Below are 24,264 nucleotides of genomic sequence, written 5' to 3' on the forward strand. Positions count from 1 at the left end.
AAATACATCTGCATTTTAGGGTGGTGTTTTGTTTTGGTTTTTGATGTTGTCTGTCATATCCTGCAGGTATCTGTTGTCTTATCCTTTCCCTCCAGGCCTTGTGGGAAGTGATAGGTAGTACATTATTATATTTGTTATGGTAACAATATACGCTATAACATATATGTAATAAAATAAGTGGCTGAAATCAGTACTTTAAAAACCCAGTTTCTTAGGTGACATCTGAGGATAGGCGAGCAGCATTCTGTTCCACATCGTTTTTGGAGTTGCAGACTGCAAAGGATGTGCCATATGGAGAAAAACAACCTCCAAAATTGCCTTGGGTTTTGACATTCAGTTTGAAATGAGAAAGTGTGAAGTCACATTTACTTCTTAAATTCTGGTTTGAAATGTATATATTTCACTCTGCTGCCATTTTATGGGCTAGAATGAGTCACACAGTCCTATTTTGCCAGCTTGGGGGAAGCTGAGAAATGTGATTCCAACTGAGTAAGGCTTCCCCCAAATTTTGTACTGTGAAGTCTAAGCATGAACCTGCCACAGCTGTTTTCTAAGGACAAAATATCCATGGACTTACTTTTCCAAACACACAGAACACAGCTCTGATGGATTTTCATTCTTCTTAACCCTGTTCCATATTCTGCCATTTCAGTCACTAATTTTTTAAAGTTATTTTACTTTCATGTTTAAACTTTAATATTGAGATAATTTTATATTTATATACAAGTGTAAGAAATAATACAGAGGTTCCATGACCACTTTATCAAATTCTCTCCAATATTATTATTTTTAAATTATTTTTAATTTTTATACATAGAGGTACATGTGAAGATTTCTTACATGCATATATTGTGTAGTAATGCATTCTGAGCTTTTAGTTTTCCCCTCCCTGAATAGTAAACATTGTACCCAATAGGTAGTTTTTCAACCCTCACCCTCCTCCTACCCTTTCATCTTTTCTAGTCTCCAGTGTCTATTATTCCACTCTATATGTCCAGGTGTACTCTTGTTTAGCTCCCACTTATAAGTGAGAACATGAGAACATGCAGTATTTGACTTTCTGTTTCTCAGTTATTTCACTTAGGATAATGGCCTCCAGTTCTGTCTTCAATGGTAATATTTTACAAAACATACAGCCAAGACATTGACATTAATACAATTACAATAAAAATACTTCAATCACTATAAGTTTTCTTTATGCTACACCCACTTCTTTACCTCCATATCTTTTCTTTAAATTACGGTAGCCAGAAATCTGTTCCTCATTGTCTTTTTTTTTTATCTGAAGAATGCTATATAGAGGGAATCATAACATATGTAATCTTTTGGCATTGGCTTCTTGTGCTTTTCACTCAGAGTTATTCTCTAGTGATTCATCCTGGTGTTGTATGTATCAAGAGCTTGTTACGTTTTATTGCTGAGTAGTATTTCATGGTATGATGGTATGATGGAAAATACCAGTTACATTAGAACCTTTCGTTATGTACTGGTGGGAAAGAAAAATGGTCTGGTCACTTTAAAAAATAAAATCATTTACAATATTTTTTTTACCAAGCAAAACATTGTTTTACCTTATGTTTCAGCAGTCATTCCCTTACATATTTACCCAATTGGTTTGAAAGTCATGTCCTCACAAAAACTTGCATGCAAATATTTACAGTAGTTTTATTCATAATTAGGAAAAAGCTGTTATTAACCAAAATGCCCTTCAGTAAGTGAATGAATAAATTGTAGTGCATCAATAAATGGAATTATATTTAGAGGTAGAAAGGAATTATCTATAAATCTATGCAAGGACTTGGATGAATCTAAATGCATATTGCTAAGTGAAAGAAGAAGCCAGACTGAAAAGGCTACATGCTCTCCGATTTCAGTTATGTGACATTCTGGGAGGCAAAACAACAGAGACTGTAAAGAGATCAGTTGTTGCAACGGTTTAGCAGGGGATGGGGGCTGAGTATGTGATGCACAGAAAATTTTTAGGGTAGTTAAACTATTCGAGAAGATTCAATACTGATTGATACATGATATGCATTTATTAAAACCTATAGAATTTACAGCAGAGAGAAATGTAATGTGTACTAATTAAACAACAGCAATAACAACAACAACAAACATTTAGGAGGATAGTTGTTCATAGAATGAAAAGTAGAATGTGACAAAAGAATTTAATAGCATTAGAATGCACAAAACAATCTCACGTAATTGGGTGGGGGAAAAGTACTGGTCTAAGTAACTTTGGAAAGGAGTGGCATCTATATGATTAAAGAAAAAAAGAGCTGTATTTAAGCACTGGTGTTTAGTTGATAAAGTTGTTTCCCATAGGAGTATGGGTTAATAACTATGAATCCACTATACATGTATATCAGAAATAAACAATTAAATAAATTATGGATAAGCAAGAGAAAAAGGCTAGAATGACCCATGTGGTAATCTGTTAGATTCTGAAACAGTATAAACTCATGTTTAACTTTATATAGATGCAGACACATATAGAATATACATAAATGTGTATGTGCATGTGTACATATATGTGTCAGAATACACATGTATATTTTCTTGTTCTGAAAACTGAAAGCCTAGAAGTAGTAAGCCCTAGTAACAACATAACAACATGCACACTTGGTGTCCAGATTCTATTTCATATACATATATATATACTACATGTATTTATATGTAGATATTTATATAGAGATATATATGTTCAGCATTCAGGATATGTAGAATATATATGTGTAATGTATGTGTATTTTATATTATCTATTATATATTTCTCTACATATTTTTAGATATTTTTATATTATCCAGGGGGAAAATGAAACAAAACAAAATCCTAAGGCAAATGGCTGATTCTAGGACTGAAGCAGAAAGGTAAGGAACTGCTGAAACACACACACGCACACACACACACACACACACACACATATACTCTCATAATAATGAAAGCATTTCAGAGACAAAGCAGTCAAATAGTATTTTCAGATACTCTTATTCTGCAAATACAAAAGAGGTTACTCATATTTTCTTACTCCCTAAAAATGGGTGGCTTGGAGGTGTTAACAAAAATAATAAACTTGGTTAAATATTTAAAGATGTTTATTCTGAACCAAATACAAGTGACTTTGACCCAGGGCACAGTCCCAAGAGGTCTTGAGAAAATGTGTTCAAGATATTACAGCTTTGTTTTACACATTTTAGGGGGGTAGAAGTTACAGTCAAAGACATAAATCAACACATGTAAGATATACTTTGATTCAGCCTGGAAAGGCAGGGCATCTCAAAGCATGATTTGGGGGCTTATAAGTCATAGGTGGATTTAAAGATTTTCTGATTGACAATTGGTTGAAAGAGTTACGCTTTGCCTAAAGAGTTGAAGTCAGTAGAAAGAAATGTTTGGGTTTAGATAGAGGGATTTGTGAAAGCCAGGGTTCTTGTTATGTAGATGAAGACTCTAAGTAGCAGGTATCAGTGGGAATAGATGGTAAATGTATCTTTTTGGACCTTAGGAACTTACAAGGTCTCAGATTCTTAGTCCTATGTCTCCTGGATCTTGAAAAGACCTAAAAAGGAAGGAGAGTCTGTACAGAATGCAAACTTTTGCTACAAGAGATAACTGCAGGGCCATTTCAAAATATGTCAAATAAATATATTTTGGGGTAAAATACCTTGATTTTCTTCAGAGCCTGTTATCTGTCATATGATGCTATACCAAAGTCAGGTTAGAATTGGGTGTATTATTGATATGAAGAGTCGGTTTTGTCAGTCTCATGATCTTTATTTTAATGTTAATGCTGGCCAGTTGTGTCTAAATCTCAAAGGGCAGGAGTTATAATGAGGCAGGTCCAGCCTACCTTTCTGTCATGGCCTCATCTAGTTTCTGAAGTTTCTTTGTGACCCCATCTGTCAAGAGGGGCATCCACTCAGTCTGTTAGGGGGACACAGAATCTTATTTTTGGTTTATATAGGCTACTCTCTAAAGAGTACTGTATGGAATTGAAGAAAAAAATAAACAACAGTAATTTTAACGTGGAGAAATTTGATAAACACTACCTGAGCTAGATGAATGAGATTAACTTTAATAGTAATAACTCACATTATGATATGTTTCCTTAATAAGATGTGATGTGTCAGAATGACACTTTACTTCTGTGGTGTTCTTCCCCAAAACCCTTTACCCTAGTCTAAGAAAATTGTCAAACAAATCAAAATTGAGGAACATTCTACAAAACACCTGACTAGTATGCCTCAAAACTGTTAAGACCATTCAAAACAAGGAAAGTCTGATAAATTGTCATGGCAAAGAGAAGACTAAGGAGACATTACTAACTGTAATGTTGCTATCTGGATACGATCCTCAAAAGAAAATAACATTAGATAACAACTAAGGAAATCTGGAGACAATATAAACTTTATTTAGCAATAGTATTAATATTGGTTTATTATGAGAAATGTATCATACTAACATAAAATTTTAATAATAGAAAAAAACGGGATTGGGTGCTGTTAGAATGCTAAAATTTTTACTACTTTTATGTAAATCTAAAGCTATTCTAAAATTTCTTTTAAAAATTCTTAAAATGGTGTTTCATTTTAATTAGTTCTGAGTGACATCATCTGGAAAATTATTGCTGGCCTGAACTGAATTTCTTTCCAATGAACAATGGGACATTCTTTAATCAAATGTATACAGACCAGTGATTCATTTTGTTCTATCTAAAGTAGTTTAAATTATTAATTAAGACAATGATTATGAACTCCTCCTTTCTAGCATTTAATATACCCTGATGTTCCCCTTCAGAGAATGGTTATGTTTCTTTCTTTTTTGGTATTTGTAGTTTTATTTGTAATTGATCTATTCTTCTTCATTGTTTTCTTCTTAATTTTTCTCTGTTAGTGTTTATCTTTGACATTCCTTTGTATCTCTTTTATTTAATCAGTTACTATGTACTTTCATCATGCAATGCAACAAGTACAGAATGTATTCATATATTGGATTATTATTATATATTACAATGGAGTAATAACATACCTTTTCATTTTTTTTTTTTTTTTTTTGAGACGGAGTTTGCTCTGTCGCCCAGGCTGCCAGGCTGGAGTGCAGTGGCACGATCTCAGCTCACTGCACCCTCCACCTCCCAGGTTCAAGCAGTTCTCCTGCCTCAGCCTTCCTAGTAGCTGGGATTACAGGCACGCGCCACCACATCCAGCTAATTTTTGTATTTTTAGTAGAGACGGGGTTTCACCATGTTGGCCAGGCTGGTCTCAAACTCCTGACCTCAAGTGATCTGCCCGCCTCGGCCTCCCAAAGTGTTGGAATTACAGGCGTGAGCCACCGTGCTTGGCCTACCTTTTCTTAATCTGTCTTAAATTTGCAAAAAAAAATTAATATAAAGTAGGGAATGTTATTTTCAGTGGCCTTTTCAACGGTCAAAATTTGCATGTTTCTTCAATTAGTGCTATGTACTGTGGATTAAATATTATTAATATCTTGTAATAACCTATCCTAACCCCCATTTGATGTAAATGAACCCAGTTCTGTTGAGGAAGTTCTGACATTGTTCTGAAAGAATTACATTTTACTGGCAAGTGACAGCTACCTCTCTTACCAAACATCCTACAATCCCTTTTATTTCTGAAGCCTATCAAGATTAGAACATTTTACAGTTCTTTTTCAGTAATGATCTATATCTTGGCTTCAGCTAACATCCTAGTAGGAGAGAAATGACCTTAGGTAAAATTGTGTTGTGAGCCATTTACTTTGCTGCTGTCCTATTTTTCTGTGCACAGGTATCAAAGTGGTTCCAAGTGTACATTTTAAAGAAAATAAAATAAGGCTAAAATCCTGACTATGACAAAAATAAGTTATTGAATATTGTATTTGGGGAAGCTACTTTTCTGTCCTTCAAATGTGTAACTATAAAATAGGAAAAATAATTTCTATCTAATAGCTTCTCGTGTGAGCATTAAATTTGATAATTTGTGTAAAGCATCAGAAGAGTGCCTCTGTACATCACAGACACTCAAAAATAGCAGCAATCTTAGCTACAGGAATCTTCAATATAATGCTATACAAATGTTCTGATGAAATCTCTACTAAGCCACTATAGGCTATTCACACTCTTAAATTCATTCACTTGTTCCTATAGCACAGCTAGTGAGAAATATAGTTATGTGTAAAACTTTAACAACAAGTTTCACATGTAAAGCAAGACCTTAGTAAAGGGCTCCTTTGCAATGGGGATCATCAATGACTTACAACATACAAATTCAGGAGAGAATAATGAGGATATGTCATATAACATTTGCAGAGTACAACACTGTAGACTTGACTATGCTAACTTACCTATAATTGGATTCAGATATTCTAGGGCATATTTAAGTATGTGGAAGCAGAGAAATCATGTATGTTTAACATCAGACTTGACTCAGGCTGAGAATAAAAAGTAAAGAAATAATAAATGTTTTAATAACACATAAATTATAGGTCCAAAATAATATAGCATCAGTTTTGAATAATAGGCAACAGTGTTCTTGCTCAAAATTTTGTCTGTGTCACTTGACATTATTTTGGTTAGTATTCACATTTTTATATTTTATTTCATTTTATTATCAGTTATTGTAAACAAGGTCTTAACATCCTAAATCCTAATAACTTTTCAGATCTCTACAAACATCATTGCCTGAATATATAAGCAATATTTTTCTTTATTTATTTGCTTATCCTTGTTCTTATTATATTGCCTGACAATTTTTTTGTGTTAATTATTTAAAATAATTATAACTAAGCTTTCTCCTAATGTTTTAGTCTAGTCAAATAATTCAGTATATTCTATTTTTACTATTTTATGGACTTACCAGTAGCCTGAATTTCCTATTAATTGCAAAATTTGTTATCTCGTGTCATATTCCTTGTCCTCAGTCATTAACAGTTAAATTGTCTAAATTTAGATCACTATCTGAGTAACCTTTCTCTCAGATGCTATCAATTTTAAAGCATATTTTCTGCCTAAAGCCCTTTACCATCTCAACTTTTCCTAGATTGTTTTCAGTGCTCATTCTATGATATACACTTCCTGACCCTGTGAATTAGGCTTTTGTGTGCTGTATCATGTTCAAAGTGTTCTCAATCCAAAGGCAGATTAGTCCTCAGATTTCTCCTGCTGATTTTTTATGCTCTGTCTTCAAAAATTGTCAGATTTGTTAGGCTCTGGACATGCCTTTTGTGATTCCAAACTGTGACCACATTTAATCAAACTTTTTTCTTATTAAGAGCTCTGTGACTGTGGCTATAATTGGCATTTCTACAATTCCCTCCTTCAAAAATTCCTTTACATTTTAAATGACCTGTCAGTGATAAATTGTTATAGCATAATAGCATCTAATTTTCCCTACTCCAGTATGAAAATGGTGGGTTTCGTCAAGGGTGATTATCCTGCAAGGAAAAAAACTGAGGAGAGAAATGTGGTCTGATCATGAGTGACCAGACAGAGAATCCTGGAAAGATCGAGGTTATCCTGAATCCACTTCTTAAGTCACAGGACATCTGAGAGAGACTTGAAGCTGTGTCTTCAAGAGAGGCAAGACAATATTCACAAATAAGGCAGAGCTGAAGCTTGGAGAACTGGCCAAAGATTCGTAAGCACTTAAAAATGTGGGTTTCCAGACTTTTTCCAGAATATTTTCTAGCTTCTAGTCAAATGGATCTTATATTAACTTATCTGTTTTCATCCATAGGTAATTTAGTTATTTCCTAATCAGTTCCATTGTGAGTTGTGATCAAGAAAATCTTGTGACCCAATGTCTTTCTGATTACAATAATGTGATTGTTGCAGGGCTATGAAGATAAAAACTCTGTGTATAGGGAGCCAGTTTTTCCCAGAAGGTTGAGATCCATAACTGCATTTACTACCTCAGGGAAAAATATAGAAACTTATTTCACACCAGAAAGAAGAGAAATCTCTTGGTCTTGAGCACAGAGGCTTCAGAATATTGAAGGCAGTGGACTTGTTAATGTTGAAGGTGATGGACTCTTGAAGTGTGTAATGTGACGTACCCCCTTACTCCCACCCTCTCAGCCTGGCCCTCAGATGAGATCAACCAGAAGATGAGAAGAAAAAAAACAAAAAAGACAAAAAAAAAAAAAAATCCAGATAAGTTGCCCCTGGGGTTCTGCCAGACCTTGGGTTTAGTAGAGAAGGGCTTCTAAACTTTGAGACAAGTCAGCTCTAGGGAGGGTCAGAATGAAAATTTTAAAGAAAGCAATCACTATTCTTGAATAATTCATTTTTAGTGCTTATTTCTTTCAAGACAATGCAATTGGTTTCAAGTTATATCAGAGTGCAAAAATGGGAAGACTCTAATCTGGCATTTACTGATTTGGAGATACATAAGTGAATATATATATATATATATATATAATATAAAGTATATCTCTATATAAAGTATATATACATACATATACATATATCTAATATATATGCATACACATGAACATATATACATATACAGATATAGATATGTACACAAATGGATATATACATAAAAATTGATATATATATAAACACATATATGGATATATATACACACATATATCTATATAGATATAGATATGGATACAAAGGGATATATATAGACACAAATTGATATACATATATATGAACAAATGGATGTATATATACACACATATCTATATAGATACCAATATGGACACAAATATATAGAGAGAGATAGAAAGATAAAAGAGTATGTGTGTATGTATAGATAGATATAAAAGTATGTCTGTCTATCTATCTATCTATCTATCTATCTATCTATCTATCTATCTATCTAATCTACTCTTCATTAAGTAACACTGATGGAGAATTAATTGACTGATTGGGGCCAATCCCAAGGAAAAATTTAGCCACGTGGAAATAGTCTTTCCTCTTGTTTAAATACTAAAAAGTAAATGTTCTTTTTGTTAAAACAGATGGTGGCTGCAGCTTATGGTGTCATGTTCAATAGAAAAGAGCAGCAATAGTATCCCATAAGAACAGAAATAGGTACCCATTTTTTAGTTTTCTCCTACATTCTTCCCTTGATCAAGACATATATGGAATTTTAGGGTGTGTGTGTGTGTGTGTGTGTTTTAAAGTAACTCAGAAAATTTTAAAGTAATTTCTTCTCCAGGTCTTCAAAATAATATCATGAAGTTATTAAGTTATAGAAGCATTAAGCTTTAATATAATCAGAAATATTTTTGCTTCCACTATATTTTGTAAGCAGTCAATAATAAAAATTATAATTTATATATGTATAGAATAATTATGAGAGTTTGATTTAGTGTATTTGCAAAAAATATATAATTATTACTTTTGCTTAGTTCAACTAGTAGTTTTTGAGCCAACTGTTTTGTGATACTAGAGATAATGACCTTACAATTGAGCCTTGTCCCCTCAATAGTAAAACAATATTTAAATACCTGTAATATAGCTTGAACACTGGAAATTACAATTGATTATATATTCCAAGTTAGGGTATGTTTAGCAAAGATTTATATTCTGGAGCAATGTTCTTATCTCATCACAGAAACACATTTTGGTACACCTTTTGGACATTTATTTGTGAAAATCAAATAATTATGAGATGTCTGAGTTCTCTTCTATCCAGGTTTAGCACTTGGAGGATAAAGGTAACTTTGAGTCATTCACTTGGAAACTGTCATTTCTTAAATTATTTATATTTTCAGGAAAGATTACTTGTTATTGCTGTGAAATATTTATAGAAAACTAAAGGCTGGCTTACAGAACTCTTTTCTATGATGATGTAGCAGCAAAAGTGAATAATTTTTCATATCTGAAATAAATTACTTTAAAAAATGCTTATAAGATAAATACATATAATTAATAATTTGTAAACATGTGGGGTTTGCAAAATGATTTTGGTAGTGGTTCATATTTATATATATAAAAATCTTACAACAAGAATTATACTAAAGACTGAATTTTCAATGATCCTGTAATTTAGAGGAAAGACAAAAAGCTGTCCCTGATTTTGCATGCTAATTAATGCCTTTTTTTGTGTGGTACTGCAAAATGTTCTGACAGTAACATTGAAGGAAATTATTTATTTTTTAGCAACTCCCAAATGATGTTTGGGTGTTAAAACTAAAAGTAGAAATGGTAAATAGGCGCACTAGGCATTTCAGCAGTGAAAACATGCATACCTAAGCATAGCATTCTGTAGACACCTGGACTGGAATGTGTGTTTCTGGTCTAGTTCCTCTGATGAAGGAGGGTTTTTCAGTGCCATTCCTGCAGTTTATCTTATAAAGGAGACAATGGGAATATCTGAGGGAAAGAATTTTAGAATGGTAGAATGTTGGAGGAAGAAGGAATATCTACCCTTCCTTATTAGAGAGAGAAGTGGCGACTTATTGCTCTTTACCTCAGTCTCATAGCAGCAAGGAACTGAATTATGCCATCCACTAGAATGAGTTTGGAAATGAATCTTCCCAAGAACCTCCAGATAAATCCAGCCCATGTGACATCTTGACTTTGGACTTGAAATTGCCTAAGCAGAAAGACAAACTAAGATGGCCTAGACTTTTCACCTACAGAACTGGATCAGAATAAAGGAGTATTGTTTTAAGCAAGTGAGTTTATGCTTTGCTACACAGCAATAGAAAACTAATGCAGATAGATATGAAATTCATCTTGCTCTTAAGTTTATATTCTGTTTTCTCAAATGACATTTCACAGTTATTACCATCACCTCCTCCCTCACTTGTTTACTTTGTTATGAGTTGAGAAAATCCTTGATAGCTTTGAAGTGCTTTCCCATTGGGGAAATGAACTAACACAATATGCTCTCAGCAAGTGTAGTAAATACTGGTTGTTTTTTTAAATGCTTATGATAAGATTAGAATCTGAAAAATTGTTTTAACTTGATGGGATATTTTCTATCCCTTTAGATAAGATACTAATTTACATCCATTTGAAACTCTTCAAATCGTAAATGCTCATTATACTTCTTCATTGTTAGTATGATCAAGCCTTATGCATGCATATTTTAGCACTACTTGAAATTGCTACAGTCCTTTGAACAACTAAGTACTGGAGAAAATGAGGACTGCATTTCCCTCCATCTTGTTTTCAGAGATAGATGCATTTTCCATAGCAAATGCCTAACAAGCTGAACAGTTTCAAGGGCCCTATTGATGGAAAACATATCACACAGTGCTTTGTGAAGCAGGCTCTCCTAAATTTTCCTACAATGTCATTTGAATGAGTACCATTTTCTGATTAAAATTAACAAAGAACTTATATAATAAAAATAAATCTTATAAAAAGAAATAGTATGTATTATATTTTTGGTAGTGGTTTTTTTAATGTGAGGACTAAGTGCATACATTAGCATAACAAAACGAATTTGCAATGTCAAGGAGAATATTTCTTAGGCAATAAAAACTTTAAAAAACAATTACTGAGAACACCTTAAAAATTATTTTTTTTTACTTTAAGTTCACTGATTCCATTGTTCTCTTCTGTCACTTTCCCCTCATTATAATTTTAAAAAGTTAAAATTAAGACATGTCCAGCTAATTCAGTTTGTATAGAGATACAAAGCACAATTTTATAGGTGAAATTCATGATATAAATATTGTAATTTAAAGATGCTGAAAATAATTGAATTAAAATTAGGGAGTTTTATAGTTGAGTATAGCTATGCAAGATCAGTTATACATGACTCAAAGCCAATGAAATCACCATCCCATTAATGTGTTTATTTGAGGTTTTGTTTTTTATGAATTTATCAGGAATTGCCTTTCTGTAATATTTAGAAAATAATTGGGAAACCAATTAGGAAGGAGGAGAAAAACACATTTGTAAAATACATTTTATAACTTATTTATTTATTTATTTATTTATTTTTTGAGATGGAGTCTCGCTCTGTCGCCCGCCCGGGCTGGAGTGCAGTGGCCGGATCTCAGCTCACTGCAAGCTCCGCCTCCCGGGCTTACGCCATTCTCCTGCCTCAGCCTCCGGAGTAGCTGGGACTACAGGCGCCCGCCACCTCGCCCGGCTAGTTTTTTTATTTTTTTATTTTTTAGTAGAGATGGGGTTTCACCGTGTTAGCTAGGATGGTCTCGATCTCCTGACCTCGTGATCCGCCCGTCTCGGCCTCCCAAAGTGCTGGGATTACAGGCTTGAGCCACCGCGCCCGGCCTATAATTTATTTTTCATTGATTTATTTTGACAATATTTTATAGTACCCACTACTATACCCATTTTACAGGTGAGAACTGAAAGGCTTATTTAGAATTTAAACTGTCCTTGATGATTTATCTAGCTAGTTATGTAGCCAGGATTCAAATCCAGATTTTCTGACTACTTGTCTCAAGACTTAGATAACTCTACATTCATGCTATAAAAACACTCAGGTATCCCAATCAAAATTCCTATTGAATATATTGAGGAACACAATAAACATATCCTAGTATTTAGTTGGGGCCAATAAGGTCTGCAAAGAGCTAAGTGATCCAAAAGAAAAGAGTATAAAGAAGGAGAGACTTGTTCTACCAAATATTAAAATGTTATTATTACATCTATTGCATCGATGGAGAGATATAAAAATAGGTAGAACTATATGTAAGTATATTTATGCATGCTTAAGTACATTTTTATGTGTTTCTATTTGTATATCTTACATTAAAGTATTTACAAAACTAGGGGTTTGCGTTGATATCTCCAGTCCCGTCCATCTACTTTATTTTTTCTCATTTTGTATTTGAAACTTTTTATACAACACTAAAAAAAGGTATGTATAGAGAGATATATATGCTATATATATATACACACACACACCATATATATACTATATGCATACATCGTGGGTATATATACATCATATGTGTATATATACCATATATACATACTGTGTGTGTGTATATCCACACACGCCATGTATATATAAATGGGGGAGTGGGGAGAGAGATATAAGTAGATAAATAGTTACAATGACTTGTCAATAGCAATGAGCAGGCTTAGTTAACACATCTTCATTTCTATATACCATTTTCAATCATAAGAATCTAAGGGCTTCTTAGAGGAATGAAGAGGTGAGGGGAATTTCAAGATAAACCTGGAAAAAAATGATAGAACATGTTTTAGGGTCACAAATTCTAGTTAGTGGTCCTCTGCTGGTCAAATTCGGAATAATTTGAGCATCAAAATGAATAATGTATTACAATACATTGAATATAATACAAATCCTGAATCCACACGGATATAGACAAATGTGATAAATCATGAAAAAAGTAAGTTGTTCTTTAACCATGAGTGCTAACTAATAAACAATTGTGTAGTTTTAAAAATAATCAACAATAGAATAATATGCATCCTTAAAAAAGGAAATCCTGTCATTTGCAATAAACATGGGTGAACCTAGAGAACATTATGGTAAGTGAAATAAGCCAGACATAAAGTTGCAGTTATGTCAGTTATGTAGGATGAATAAGTCTACAGATCTAATGTACCGTATGAGGATTAAAGTTAATATAATGGTGTTGTATACTGGAAGTAGTTTTTTTGTTTTGTTTTAGGCACTCTTGTCACCACACACAAACACACAAAAATATAACCTATGTGAAGTGATTGATATATTAACTTACTTTCCTATAGTAACCAGTTTACTATGTATAAGAACATCAAAACATCACGCCTTAAACATAGACAATAATACAAAAATTATCTTGGATGTTAAAACTAGTGAGGAAAATACTGATTCAGAACACGATGATGTAATTCAAAGTACATCTGCAAAAAATACTTTTTCAGTGTAAAAAATAAGGTAACACTATAGTGGACGATTTGGGCTGAGACCTTGTTACTCAAGTGAAAAATAAACTTAATATAACCAATATTAGAACAATATTTTGTGTCCCAATATGATATATTAATAGGGCACAATATATCTGTGTTATTCCTCTCAAAAATGCATAATTTAACTCTAATCTGAGGAAAATTGGGGAAAAATCCAAATTGTGGGGGATTCTAGAAAACAACTGACCTGTTCTCTAAAAATATCAAGGTCTAAAAGCAAAAAAACGGGGGAAGTATTTCATATTAAAGAACAGTCATGATGGTAAAATTCAAGGTGTAAGCCAAGTCTAGAGGGTGGGATGTTAAAGAACCTGATTAGGATAACCAACAATGTTTAAATATCGATTTTGCATTAGAAAATATTATTAAATCAATTGTATTTTCTGAGTTAGAAAAATTTATTGTATTTATATGAGTATATTTTTGCTATTAGGAAATTCATAGCGAAATATTTAAAAGTACAGAAGTAAAATGTCTGTACTGAAATGCTGCCCTGAAATGCTTCATAAACAAATACAAATGTCTATATATGATTTATGTGTTTATATATATGTTTTTAAAATATAAAATTAAGCATAAGCAAATGAAGAAAAATTCAAACCAACAGATAAATCTGGGTACGTGACATATGATTCAGATTTTAGTACTAGTGTACCTTTTTTTTTTTTTTTTTTGAGACGGAGTCTCGCTCTGTCGCCCAGGCTGGAGTGCAGTGGCCGGATCTCAGCTCACTGCAAGCTCCGCCTCCCGGGTTCACGCCATTCTCCTGCCTCAGCCTCCCGAGTAGCTGGGACTACAGGCGCCCGCCAGGTCGCCCGGCTAGTTTTTTTGTATTTTTAGTAGAGACGGGGTTTCACCATGTTAGCCAGGATGGTCTCCATCTCCTGACCTCGTGATCCGCCCGTCTCGGCCTCCCAAAGTGCTGGGATTACAGGCTTGAGCCACCGCGCCCGGCCACTAGTGTACCTTTTTCTGTGAGTATAAAATTAAAGATTAAAATCAATAACTGTTTAAACCAAGGATATTGCACAAAAAGTTAAGAAATAGATGACTGAATAGGAAAAGATATTTCAATGTCTAAAATAAATTGAGATTATTATGTAAAATATTTTAGAAGCTATTTCTAAAGGAGAATACTAGCAGAAAAAAAAAATGTATATATTTCAAGAGTAAACTTTTTAGAAAAGGAGAACCAAAAATCTAACAGGCACATGTATGAAGTAAATAGAAAAGGATCATTTGTGAGAAACATGTAGATTAAGACAATGATCTATTAATCTGAATGACTGGCATAAAGTTGCCTTCCAGTGTACTTGCCAGTCTGTCCTTTAGCAGTTTATACGTTTTCTTGTGGCTTCCAGCTCCTACAAACCATGAGCACTATCTATAAAAATGTTCGCCAGTCGAACTGTATGTCTATACTCGCAGAGTTAAATGGGTAAAATGGACTGAATTTACACCATGAAGTATATGACTAAATAGGGGAAATGGATTAAAGATATAGACAGCAATATTGGCAAATATTAATAGTACAGTAATTACTGAAGAAAGTACTAAACTTGTATATGACACAATAGCATTTTTTGTGAATTTAAAACATACAAAGCAATGATGCCAATTTTGCAAAAAGTATTCATTAAACACATTAAAGCAATTGCCTACATGAGGGTCAAAAGAAAGCATGGTATGGAGAAACAGACTTCATTGTTCCTTCTTAACAATAGTTAGTATGGTGATTTCTGTGTGTTTGTTTTGTTTTTATTACATTCATACCAAGTATTTCTCTGTGGAAAGGAATTTATGGTTTTTTAAACAATCATACTATTTTCTAAGATTCCTTCTGTCTATATACTGATAATGAGTTGTGTGATGATCTGTTCTTTTTAAATTTACAAACAGTTTCATAGCATTTTTTGTGTTCAAGACAATATTTAAAGTAATTTTAAAATGTGGACTCCATTAATTCTCCTTATAACAATTGTGATATGTTCTCTCATATTCCACCATAGAAACCTAGGCACAGAGGGGCTAAGTAACTTACCCAGTGTCCTGGCATTTATCGATGGTAGAGTTATGCTTGAACCTGTGCATGTGGCTCCAGAGATTTCATGCTGATTACTATGACCACTTGCTCCTCTTTATGAGTCATCGTTTCTCAGCCATATGACAAGCTATCTGTAATGGCCCTGTTCTTCTCTAAAACCGGAATTTAACATTACTCTTTAAGAGTGATCTCTATAGTTGAGTACTTTCAGAGTGTGTCCAGAAAATGATCTAGGAATGTCATTACAGGTTTGAAGACTAAAACTCAGGAAGCCTGTGTCAGTTTGAATGAAAAATCCTTGTGGTTTTTGTTTTGTTTTGTTTGTTTGTTTTTAGTGAAGCATTCTGTCAGTGGCTTTGTGTCAGCAACTGTAAGATATCTTCTGAATTTAGCGTCAATGTCCAGGGATATCAGGCATCAGATTTAAGGGACTGATATCCACTGAGTTTAATCTCAGAAAATCCCCCTCCTTGACACAGAAGACTAAAGCCACACAGGCCCCAAGTAATTTCTCTCTTTCTTTATTATTTATTTATACAACACAGGTACATTGTTCATTAGAGCTAGGTCACGTTTACTCTCTGTATGCAGAATATGCCTCAAAAAGCTCACTTTGTACAAATTTGTTTTTCTAAAAATGCCAACTCATTCAATTTTGACAACTTTGTTTGCTCACTGCTTCTTTTATCTTTTTGGTGTTTTCTTTACAGTCTTATCAAAAAACCGATTAGATTTAGATTTATCAGTTTTATTTTGTTACATTTCTGTTTTTATTTGTTGCTTTAATTTTCCATCAGTTATTTGAATGACCATATTTACAGAGGTGAATCCAGGATTTTTTTATGACCTCTAGCTTATAAAGTTAGGAGGAGTCATTTTTAGACACACAATACAAAAATTGTAGTTCAGAATAAAGTGCAAAGTGAATATTTGCATAGAATAAGGAAAGAGATATGGACAAATTGAACATTTTACAAGAGTTAGTTTGTACAAATTGTCCACAACTTAGCAAATTAAAATATTTGTCAGTTGCCTGCTCATTTTTATAATACTTTACCCTATGTGTTGTTGATTGTTTATTCTTTATCTCTTTATATGCTAACAATTTTTATCTATGAATTTTTTATAGAATAAATAGAATGACAATTCAAACTATCCTCTGAATGGTCATGGAAATGTGTGTTAATTATTGATAACAATAGGTTAACACTGTAAGGAAGTGACTGTGAATCTCATCAATGTAACAAACATAGTAATACATTACTATTACTAAGCTCTAGATTCTATTTGCATTTCATGAGATTTCCCATTGATATTCTTTTTCTATTCTATAATTCAACCTAGGATATCACACCACAATTAGCACTAATTAAATTTTATTGAGAAAAGTTACAGCCTAAAAGTCAATCTTATACTTACGACCGTTGTGCCATTGATGAACCCTTTTCATTTATACAACATCTTTACATGCTTAACATATTATATAATCCAAAGTTCAACTCATATGTTACTAATTCAGCAAAGTCTTCCTCCTGTTCACCAGGGACAGTTTGTCACATTGTTATTTTTCTTCTCATGGTAATGTGTTTTTGCTGTTAGCATTCCACTCACTGTATTGCCAAAACAGTGCAAATATATTTTTACAATGAGCCTCTTGAGAGGATAAAATATGTTTTTTTTAATTTTAATTCCCAACGTATAGCACAATAGAGGGTAAATTATAGATATTTAACAAATTTTTGTTGATTCTATGATGAAAACATTGTGCTTGCAAGACATAGCTTGATGAAATCTGATCCATATTATGTAATGTAAAAGTCTTTTTGTGCTTAAAGTTATGAGTTTAACTAATTTTATCCATTTCACTGGATATGCTTTTCCATGAATATTTAAGTAAATAATGCCAGCATTTTTTGCTTTGTAGCATTTTGAAAACAAAAACACCTGGTATTTCAATTTCAAGAATCACATGTATAATTAAAAAGACAAAAGAAAAATTGTTTTGAAACTCATATAATAGAAAATAAAATTTACAACATGACATAAAGCCCTTCAGATTACTAAACCTAAAAGCCCAGTTTTCTTTCTAAGTATTAAAATTAAAAATTCAAAATTATTTTGTATTTCTGAGCCTGTATCAGTGTAGGCTGAGAGATTCAAGAATGATGCCATACAACTCCTTCATGTAGTTAATTTAATAATTTAATAATGTGTCTTTGTAGTGCTAAACTCAATGTGAAGTGTCACTATGATCTATCACACAGAACATATTTCTCATTGTTCATATTTGTTCAGCCTGTAGACTGTAGTCTATATTTAGAATGTATTTCTGGTATTTATAAATAAATGTAAAAAAATCTTTTCACTAAAAATTTGAAAAAAAAATGGAATACTTTGAAGATCTTGTGACACATTACAATCTGGTCTTCAGGTTTGTGGAAAATTTTCTGGTAGAATTTTCACTTACTTTATCAATGATTTCTATGAGTAATTGGTTTAATAGCTTGAAAATTGAAATTGTCGATATGCAGCTTATTACTTGCCTATCACATATTATTCCTTTATTTTGTCTCTCTCTGTGTGTCTCTGTGCGTGTGTTTATGTGTGTGCCTAAGCAGAATACTTTGCTTATAATTCAGCTAACTGAATTTAGCATATTCCATAGCTCAATGTCTTATCATTCTTTAAGTCCTCATTCATAAAATAGAACTTATAATTAGTTTGCCCCATTTCTTTGACAATGTTTATGGGAGAGGGACTATGAAAGTTTGATGTGAAACTTCTAGAAGAACTTTCTTTTTTAAATTTCTATATTTGATAATAATAATTGTTAAAATAGCTCTTCGTGGGACAGATTTTTTTAAATAGAATAATAAAATATAGTTATAATCTAAATTTTATTGCCTAGCAGTAAATCAATCTCTAATGAGTTTATACTTCATCTCCATTTAATTTTGGCATTGAACAAATTTGAGGGGATTTGGTCAGATTATAAATCACTTTTAACTTATCTCCTGAGTACAGAAAACTATAGATTTTTCCTCTACAGTTATACTTAATTGCAGAATGAGTTGAACAATGGAATAGAGCAAAATCTGTGTATGGTTACGACACACAGGATGTATAGAAATCATGTTTTACAGTGAGGAAGTGAGAGGGTGATAAGAGCCACACAAGTTTTATAGGATACATGCTTGTTATGTAAGTACTCCAAGCTTCTCTAATCAAGCCTAGATCAGACCAAACATATTTTATGTCAGTCTTAAGCTTGGAAAGCCACAAGATTCATATGATTGTTCCTAGTGTCTACAGGGATTACTTAACCACTCTTGGTTCCTATAGGTCTGCCATAACCTGTAATTTTTCTCTTAAGCAGGAATAAACTTTATAATAGTGAGGGTATTACTCAAGGAGTATTTTTGTAAAGATGTTATTTTTTCTTTGAGCAAATAATAATAGTGATAAGGATAATAGTTAATTTTTACTGAGCATTTCTATTTTCTAAATGATTGCCTGGAATAAGATTACATATTTCAACAAATAAGAAGTCAGATACTGTTGTTATTGCTGTATTAAAGATGTGAAAAGTGAGTGTTAGATAAGTTAGATAATTTGTCAATTGTTACAGAAAAACTGTGGTGCTGGATTGAAAGAAAGGCTTTCCTCAGGTATCTATATTTTTAAAAATTGTATTATCTTACTTCCACAATAATAGGTGATTACTAATAAATTTAATTAAATCACTTGTTCAAAATTCAACTTTGTTTTCCAAACAATTAGGGAGTATTGGGAGATTTCTAATTCCTTTATATCGTGGATGCAAGAAGCCAGTATAAATTATATTTGTGCATATATTGGATCCACTTTCCAGGAAATTTAAATTGTATAGTAACTTAATTTATTTTTCAGTTATGCTTTTACAGATGAGATGGTTACTAACTGGAAATTAGAATTTTTTCATTTCAAAGGCTTAGTCACTCATTCATTTGAATAATTAACACAGATTCTACTATTATTATTTATTATATCTTTATTATAAAATAGGTCAATGAGGCATTTTAATTTTTTTATTCAGAAATGAAGAAAAGTAGTTGAATTTAAACTTGAGAATGGTCAATGTATTTTCTAAATCAAGTCAAATTTTAAAAGCATTATTTAAAAGCACTCATTTGCAAATTAGAGCTAATTCACTACATTCATTAAAGCTACACTCACCTAAAATTATTTTGCTTGATTATGAATATTATAATTAAATGAGTTGGTATGCAAATATCACTTAAGTTCATTTACATATGTTACTTAAATCATAAAGTCTTTTTTTTTTTTTTGAGATGGAGTCTCGCTCTGTCACCAGGCTGGAGTGTAGTGGCACAATCTCGGCTCACTGCAACCTCCACCTCCCGGGTTCAAGTGATTCTCCTGCCTCAGCTTCCCAAGTAGCTGGGACTACAGGCACATGCCACCATGCCCAGCTAATTTTTGTACTTTTTAGTAGAGATGGGGTTTCACCATGTTGGCCAGGATGGTCTCGATCTCTTGACCTTGTGATCCACCCACCTTGGCCTCCCAAAGTGCTGGGATTACAGGCGTGAGCCACCACGCCCGGCCAAATCATAAAGTCTTATAATCACAGTAAAGTTACTCAAAATACAAAGACTTCTTGTATATTAAGACTAGAAATTACCATCCGGCAAAAGGTATAAATAGAAGTCATTTTTACATGACTTACTTATCTGCCTTACTTTAAAATATAAACATGCAATAAAACTTTTAAAAAATTATTCTCTCAAAATTGTAATATGACATATAAAATATATGTGTCTGTGGAATTAAATATATATATATATGTATTTATGTAGCCTAAAAGAAAAATTATAGTAAAACTTAATATATTTAAGAACTAAAATAATGATGAGCATAATAATAAGACAGTTGAGTTTTTCAAGCTCATGGTGGTTATAATCATATTCTTCTTGAGGTCATATAAAATAACACTAATAGCTACCATTTTTTATCATTTAATATACAGCATGTTTGATAATAAGCACCTACCTGAATATGTATAAATCCTCACAAAACTTCTATCAGTCTGATGTTATTGTTGTCCTCCAATAAACAAATCAGTAAAATCAGGCTTTAGAAACAAGTGATTTTTGCAGGATTGCATGTGTGAGAAGGGGATAAGTAGCAGTCTGACTGTAAAGTCCATGCTTATAATCTCTGTGCATTATTTGCTTCAATCACAGACAATAGTAACTGGTAAATTTAGAAACTGAACTCCTGTATTCATGTCTATATTTCAAATTGTTCATGTGAAAATTCAAGTGTATGTTCATTCTGACACCCAATTAAAAACCATGGAGGTTCTGACATATGAGTAAATGTGTAAAAATGAAAACATAAATGTTATTAATAGTGTATCTCTTTTTTACCTCGGTGTGTTGTACTCAACAGAATACTAATAAGAATGGGTGTCACCATATGGGAAATGGACATCAAATATCTGTTTAATTTTATCAGCGATGTAATCACAAGAAAATTTTAACTATTGTCTAGTTTTAAGTCTATGTGAGGCTTACCAGGTATTCTCCAATTATGTACAATAGAATAATGTGATTGTCCAAAGGCACAAAACAAATAAGTTAGGATGTGAGTATATAAAATCTCACACTGTTTCCCAATTCATCACAATATTTACTAAAGTGTTCATGTAAATGTTAAGTTCTCTTATAGATATTGAAAATATACTATGATTTATTGAATACAATCAATTTAAAACCATTTTTTTCAAGTATGCATCTATTGCTTCAACTTTTGTAAACTTGATTTCTGAAGAAGCCATGATGGTGGTCTGAAAAAAGCATCAATGCCTGACACATGTACAATAAAGCCTGGATTTCATGTTGCTAATGGAAAAGAGATGACACTCTGTTTTCCAGAGGACCCAAACCTGCCCCATTACAGCCTTTCCAAACTCTTAGACGGTATCCTTGTAAAACTGAAACAGCACTTAATGCATTAAAGTGCATTTGATGGGTTCAACTCTTATAAAGCCTATTTCAGAGAACAAGAAAATTGCAAGTTTTGAAATGGTGTTATTTAAAAATAGTTTTCAAATTGCTTTTTGATTACTTCCTGTACTTACATCCTCCTCCTCTCTGTAATAGACTTCTATTTGAAAATAAGATATAACATTTGAAAGTGTCATTTTACAGATTTACTCCACATCCTCTTGATTTCTTTCATCCATACTTTTTAATGTCTTACTTAATGAAGAAAGGAAAACATATTTTATTTCTTTGGAAAACATAAGAATATTGTAAAACTCCAATTGGACTTAATCGGCACTTAATATATCTTTCAGAAGCAAAGTAACTCTTTTTGAGCTTAATCCTAGGAAAAGTTATCATGATACTTTTCACATAAAAAACATAAAGATTTTCAGAGTTATTTACCTGAATATCTGGATGTCCTTGGGATTAATACAATCAATAATAACTATAATGATAACAAATAAAAACAATGAGGAATCAACTACTTACTGCCTTGCTATGTACTGTACAAAGTGATTTATGTAAGCTATTTATTTTAAACCTCACCAAACCTTATAGGTAGATATCTATGTCCTAATGTTATAAGTAACAAAAACTAAATTAAAAAGTCAAAAAACTTAATTCTATATGTACTATAGAGCACCTTTGTTTACTTATTCACCTCTACAGCAGCAAACAAATCAATAAAAATATCTAAGAGAGATTACCACATAACTGGGGAGACACACATACACACACACACACACTAGGGTAGCCAGATGTATCTTAAAACATACAAAATTCCTAGTTAAATTTAAATTTCAGATAACATAAATTTTGCTGTCTCAGATACTACATGTTTAAAGGATGTCACTACATGTCATATTTTTAAGGTATATCCCATATATCACATATTAAAATGTATAATTAAATGTAAATTTCTGATAAATGGCAAATAATATTTTTATGATACATATGTTGTAGGCTGTATTTGATCACATTTATATTTAATTTCTAATTTAACTTACATTTCTCAAACATGTACACACATACACACACATCTACATATACTGGACCATGACAAATGCTATGGAGAAAAAATGTGCTTGATAATTAGAATACAAAATATCAGGGTGAGGGGACTGAAATTTTATATAGGATAGGTTAGATAGGGAGAGTTTACTGAGAAGATTTGAGCAAAGAGCTGAATGAAGTAAGTGAGAAAGCAAGTCAAGGTTATGTAGAAAAATCTTTCTCAGCAGAGGAGATAGCACGTATAAAAGACTAAACCAGGACTACGTCAATTTACATGGAGCTCAAAGAGTGAAACGAAAAGCTGCATGAGATGAGGTTACAAGAATAATAAATGCTAAAGCAAGAATATAACTCAAGTGGATTTTTTGCTAGAATTCTTAAGCACTATGATGGATAACAGATACACAGACAGATATACATCTACTAGTTTCTAATGAAAGTTTAATAACTTTCTAAGAGCGAGATTCAATCCATGTTCATATCCAGAAACACAGATGATAATACCTGTAGGTAGAAACCAAGGCACAAATAATTCATGTAAGTATCCCTATATTTCATTTAGTTTTAATATCATTTACATGTACACACACAGTTTAATGTTCTATAAAAATCATTAGAAAGATCAACAGATAAATCATATCCATGAATTATTTACTTCTAAAAACAATTAAAATATAGCACAGCACATGTATACACTAAGTGCCTCACCCTACCTTAAAGTACAAATGGGTTTATAATGTGACACACTCTGTTTATTATTGTAATTTCCTTTCTCCTTTTCAGAAAATTTATAATTGAATGTAGCTAACGTCTTCATGGAAAAATTAGACCTCTGATTAAAATATGTTGTGTACTAGTACTGTATATTGTATAAGAAGAAGTGCAATTTGCAATTATCTGGTGGGGTGGCATGAAGAGGATCTTCTGAAATCCAGAATACAAACCAAAACACCTAAGAATAACTGATTGAAAAATTATGGGAAAAATTATGTCCTTCGTAGTTCACGGTCACATTGAGAGAAAGAATCAAAACACAGGGGAAGAAGATCCTACTCGAATAGAAGAGGCATAGACAGTGATGGTTTAGTCATAAAGGAAATACATTAATCCTTGTAATAAGCATGTTGAGCAGAACAGGAGCTTCTAATGAAATGAAATAACTAGAGGGGTGGCTGAATACTGTAAGCTTTCAGTTTTTTCCTGGAGAATTTAGCCGATTGAATCATTTGAAATTTCAAATCTCAGTTTTAGTCATATTAATGCATTGATATATCAATCATTCACTGTAATT

This window comes from Rhinopithecus roxellana, chromosome 3 (genome assembly GCF_007565055.1).
Source record: "Rhinopithecus roxellana isolate Shanxi Qingling chromosome 3, ASM756505v1, whole genome shotgun sequence".
NCBI lineage: Eukaryota > Metazoa > Chordata > Mammalia > Primates > Cercopithecidae > Rhinopithecus > Rhinopithecus roxellana.